Below are 6,000 nucleotides of genomic sequence, written 5' to 3' on the forward strand. Positions count from 1 at the left end.
TGTTGTGACAGATGGGATTCTTGCAAGCAGCATATGGTTGGGTTATGTTTTCTGATCCATCACCTCACTCTGCGCCTTTTGATTGGTGAGTTTAAGCCATTGACATTTATTGATATTATGGATTTAATATATACTAGTGCCATTGTTCGAAAATTTTTTTTTGTTTGCTCTGATATATTGCAAGTATTATAATGATGTTCTTGTTTATAAGAGGTCTTTTAGTACCTCTTTCAGGGCCAGCTTCGTGATGGTTGCCTCCTTTAACTGTTGTTTATCTAAGAAGGTTTTGATCCCTCCATCTAGTTTGAATGAAAGTCTAGCAAGATATCTTATCCTTGGTTGCAACCCTTTTTCATTCAGGGCTCCATAGATATCTTGCCACTCCCTTCTGGCTTTTAGAGTTTGAGTGGAGAAGTCTGCAGATAATCTTATGGGTTTTCCCTTGTATGTGACTTTTTGTTTCTCTCTTGCATCCTTTAGGATCCTTTCTTTATCCTTACTTCTTCTCATTGTGACTATGATGTGTCTTGGTGTCTTAAGGTCTGGGTTGATTCTATTTGGTACTCTCTGGGCCTCTTGAATCTTGATATCCTTTCTCTTATTCAGGTCTCGGAAGTTTTCTTCTATTATTTCCTCTAGAATGTTTGCTTCCCCTTCCTCTCTTTCTTCCTCTGGCAGGCCAATTATACGAATGTTACTTCTTTTGAGATCATCCCATATGTCTCTGTTGTTGTTTTCAGTGTCTCTCAGTCTCTTTTTAAGCTCTTTCACCTCTTTATTTGTTTTCTCTCACTCATCCTCTGACTAATTCTTTTTTTTTAATATTTATTTTATTTATTCCCTTTTGTTGCCCTTGTTGTTTTATTGTTGTAGTTATTATTGTTGTTGTCATTGTTGGATAGGACAGATAGAAATGGAGAGAGGAGGGGAAGACAGAGAGGAGGAGAGAAAGATAGACACCTGCAGACCTGCTTCACCGCCTGTGAAGCGACTCCCCTGCAGGTGGGGAGCTGGGGTTCGAACCGGGATCCTTATGCCGGTCCTTGTGCTGTGCACCACCTGCGCTTAACCCGCTGTGCTACAGCACGACTCCCCTCTGACTAATTCTGTTTTCTGCTTCTGTTAGTCTGCTTTCCCTTGCCTCAGCTTCTTTCTTCATTACAGCTATTTCAGCTTTCAGTTCTCTGATTGCCTCAAGATTATCAGTATTTTCCTTGGGGGTCTCAACTGTTGTTTCCCTAATACTGCCATTCCTTTCCTCCAATGGTGTTTTCTTTTCTGAGATTAATAAGTTTATTATTGCTTGAATACTTTTCTTATCTATGGTTACTTCTGGCTGATTTGTAGTTTCTTCTGGGCTCTTGTCTTCATTCATTGGAGTAGCAGTTTTATTTGTTTTTGATCTACCCATTTTTTTGATTTCTGTGTTTCTTTTTTTTTATGCTCTGTTGTTCCTCAGTTGTTGTGTCTTGAGTACAAGTAACACTGTACTAAATACCTTTATGACAATTGCACTCACCAACCTCCGGAATTACAGTAGCAACTGAAGTAAGTATTGAAGTAGTTTAATCATTACCAGTTAGCCAAACAATTTCTCCAGTCCGTGAAATAATAGTAACCAAATCCCAGTGTAGAAGAAAGAGAAAAGAAAGGATAGCAAGAATAGACAGTTATGCAAATCTACTATCCACTGTATATTCTAGGGGTAACAAGAGGGGAAAGGGAACTAGAGCAGTGATACACATATAGAGAGTCCACTCTGAGTCAGATTTCTTCCTCAAAATAATTCACAAATTCAGAAAGGCGAAGAAGAAGGAAGAAGTGTATGACAAGATTAAAAATAAAAAGAGAGACAAGAGAAACAGGAGAAGATAAGTAAAAGAGTTGTAATTAAAGAGCAGTGAAAGGAAATTCCCAAATGTGTATCAGTGAATTCAAAAAAGCACCCTGTTTGGTGGTGTGGGATATCCTGCAAGGAGCTGGTCCCCAGGGACTGCTTATGGGGGGGGCGGGAAGGAGGTATGCTTGAAAATTAAAAGGAAGGAAAAAGATTTTTTTCCCCTTTTTTCCCTACTCTAATTCTTAACCCAAATTAAGTTATAGTCACCTCCTTGGTGTCTAAGGACCCCTTATTGGCTGGCTTGCTAAAGGCAGAACATCCTATTGTTTCCAGGAGATGTGTTCGCTCTCAGCGGCTAGCAGCTTCTCAGTCCGCCATCTTCCGGGAAACCCCCACCCCAGACTTTTTTAAAGGATTTCTCGAAAATGAAAACTAGCTCCAAGTCCTTTGATCCAATGAGAGCTATACTCAAGAAGTCTTTGGATCCGACCTCAGGGTCGCGGTGGTCCCTGGAGACTCCCAAGAGAAAGCCCCGAGCTATAGTGCTCCCTTCGGGTCCTCTGCTGGCCGCCCAGCAGCACTCTGCAACCGGCTGGCGGAGGAGCCGCCTTCCCGGGTGGAGGACAATGCCGGGCGCACCCGCCTTGCCCGGCGCCGCCTGGGAAGTCTCTAGCAGGCGCCCGCTAGTTCGTGCCACCTTTACTCTAATTCTTAACCCAAATTAAGTTATAGTCACCTCCTTGGTGTCACCGATAGGGCCCCTTATTGACTGGCCTGCTAAAGGCAGAAAATCCTGCCATTTCCAGAAGATGTGATCAGAGCTCATGCCGCTAGCGGCTTCTCAGTCAGTAACTGAATGGGTGAGATATCTCTGGGAACCTGATCTTGCCAAGCTTTATATTCCATCTCAGTTATTTCTTCTGTAGGGAGCATGGGAAAAGCATGAAACTTAAGGCCTTGCTCAATAGGAATTTTCCTGTTTTTATCACTGGTAGCAGGCAAATCTAGGTCTGTAGTGGGTGAGGGCAAGGGAGAATGAGGAAAAGGAGGAGGAGTTAGGACAGGGTTGAGTGAGTTATGTGGCACCGTAGGAAGAGGTGGTAGTTGTAAGGAGTCAGATGTAACATTAGAGGAAGAGGAGGAGCAAGGAGAAGAGAAGAGATTTCCATAAATTATAAATGATGCCATAATATGAACTGTGTGGAATTTTACTCCTGTTATCTTATGATCTTATTAGTCACTATTAAATCACTAATAAAAAACACAGTTATTGGTACATGTGTAGAGATTCTCAGTTTTCTGCAAAACACTCTCATATCCAGTCTAGGTCCTCTTCCACCAGCATGAACCAGGACCTGAAAGCCTCTATCACATCCAAGTCCTTTACTTTGGTGCAATACACCAACTCCAGTCCAAGTTCTGCTTTGTGTTTTTCCTTCTGTTCTCATTTTTCAACTTCTGTCAGTGAGTGAGATCATCTCATATTCATCCTTCTTTTTCTGGATTATCTCACTTAACATGATTCCTTCAAGTTCCATCCAAGATGAGGTGAAGAAGGTGAATTCGCCATTCTTCATAGCTGAGTAGTACCACAACTTACTTATCTACTCATCTGTTGCTGGACAATTGGGTTGCTTCTAGGTTGTAACAATAACAGTGTACTGCTATGAACATAGGTATACATAAATATTTCTGGTTGTGTGTGTTTGGTTTCTTAGGATACATCCCCAGAGAGGAACTGTAGGGTCATAGGGTAGGTATACTTCTAGCCTTCTGAGAGTTCTTCAGACTGCTCTACAGAGAGGCTGGGCCAATTTACATTGCCACCAACAGTGTAAGAGAGTTTCTTTGCCCCAACAACCTCTTCAGCATTTGGTGTTGCTGTCATTTCTGATGTGCGACATTCTCACAGGAGTGAAGTTTGATCTCATTGTTGTCTTTGCATTTCTCTAACAATCTGACTTGGAACATATCTTCATCTATCTACTGGCCTTTTGGATCTCTCCTTTGGTGAATATTCTGTTCATATCCTCTCCCCATTTTTGGATGGGGTCATTTTTTGTTGTTGTTGCTGTATTTGGTAAGCTCTTTGTATGTTTTGGTTATTAGCCTCTTGTCTGATGTATGGCATGTGGAGATCTTCTCCCATTCTGTAAGGAATCTCTTTACGTGGGTGGCACTGGGGTAATCTCAAATAAAAGAACTAACTTTTTTTTCATTTGTCAAATGTTGCCACTACTTTATTATTATTATTATTACTTAATGTAATTCTTATTAGTAATTTACAAGTTTGTAAGATCAGCTCGATATAGTCCACATGACATCCACCATCAAAGTTCTTTTCCTCCTCCCACTCCCCACCACAGTTTTCACACTGTCTTACAAATAGTTTGGCTACTTTTGTTTACAAGTTCATGTGATTCAGTTATGAAATTTACTACATTTAGTGTTCATATTTAAAACCACTGCACATATTCTTTTCTTAGAGCAAACAAACTCTACTGTCTTAAATGTTCACTTCCAGTTTGTTTTGAACCATTCTTTTTTTTTAAATTTCTTTATTGGGGGGATTAGTGGTTTACTGTCGACAGTAAAATACAATAGTTGGTACATTTCTCTGTTTCCCACATAACACTCTAACCCCTCACGTAGGTCCTCCTCCATCATCATGTTCTAGGAGCTGAACCCCCCCAAACACACATCCAAGTCCTTTATTTTGGTGTAATACACCAACTCTAGTCCAAGTTCTGCTTTGTGTTTTCCTTTTTGATGAACAGTTTTTTCTTATTGATCCACTGAAGACTCTTTAAACTCATGAATCCATAATTGTGAATTGTGTGGAACTGTACCCCTCTTATCCTATGGTCTTGTTGATATTTTTATTTTATAAATAAATTAGAAAAAAAAGAAATACAAGTCCCAGTGATACCAAGGCCAAGATAAATAAGAACTTGAACCAAATTATGAGCTTACTTTTATTTGATAACCCAGTGGCTAGAATTGACTTAAACATATTTTGATTATAGTACATCAGAGCTCTTTGAGGCTACAGTCTGCGGAAAGGAGCATCCTTCCAGAGAGTGGTGGTGGTAAGTTTGAGTAGGAGTGAACTGGCTTTTTTTTTTTTTTGCCTCCAGGGTACACTGGGGCTCAGTGTAGGCACTATGAATCCACTGCTGCTGGCAGCCATTTTTTTCCCTCTCATTTTATTGGATAAGGTAAAAAGAAATTGATAGAGGAAGGGAAGAGAAAGAGGTAGAGAGAAAGATAAATACTAGCAGACCTGTATCACTACTTGTGAAGTATCCACTTTGCAGGTGGGGAGTTAGGGGCACAAATCTGAATCCTTGCTAAGCTTAGTACTATGTGCGCTTAACCAGGTGTGCCACCACCAGGTCCCCTGACCTGAGTCCTCAAATTTGGTATTATGTGTGCTCTACCACAGTACCATCTTTTCTCTGTTTTAATAGATTGTTTTCTTACTGCTTCAGCCTCTGTGTCTCTCTCTTGCCCTCATTCTGGCATGTCAGCCTGATAACATGATTTCAGCACTAACTGTCCCTTCTGGTCTGCCTTAGAGTGCTGTCTTTACATGTTAATGTTCCTCTCAGCAGGAGCAGGTTCAAGAATTTTCAACTTTGACCCTTGTGCTATACCTTTGGTCACTGCAGCATCAACCCAGTTTGACAGGAACTGAGCAAAGGGTCACTTCAGGCAGCACAGGCATGTCACCTGCTGTCAGTTATGGGCAGTATGTGTCAGGCTACAGTGGAACTCCAGGGACTTTTTTCCCCTTCTGTTTGGAAATCACAAGATACACCTTGGTAGCGAAGTGAATCCTGCATTTCTGGACAGAAATACATATTTCTACATTTCCATAATCAAACAGTGTCTGTTGAGAGAGATAATGGAACCATTTATAATTTTCTTCTTACTCTATTGCATGCAGATGGCTTTGTTTTGGACCCTAAGATCCATGCCAGAAGAAACAGGATAATACTGGGATCAAGTACCAGCAGGAGGCAGGAAACCATAGTCAGTGAGTCATTTGGGACAAGGCAAAGAAAGGCAAGATAAGGAGGCACTAAGGTCAGCTCTGACATTACTTGGATAGCTCTAGCTAATGCTTTAGTTCAGAGTTTTGTTAAGAAATATATATG

Source organism: Erinaceus europaeus, chromosome 3 (assembly GCF_950295315.1).
Source record: "Erinaceus europaeus chromosome 3, mEriEur2.1, whole genome shotgun sequence".
NCBI classification, from domain to species: domain Eukaryota; kingdom Metazoa; phylum Chordata; class Mammalia; order Eulipotyphla; family Erinaceidae; genus Erinaceus; species Erinaceus europaeus.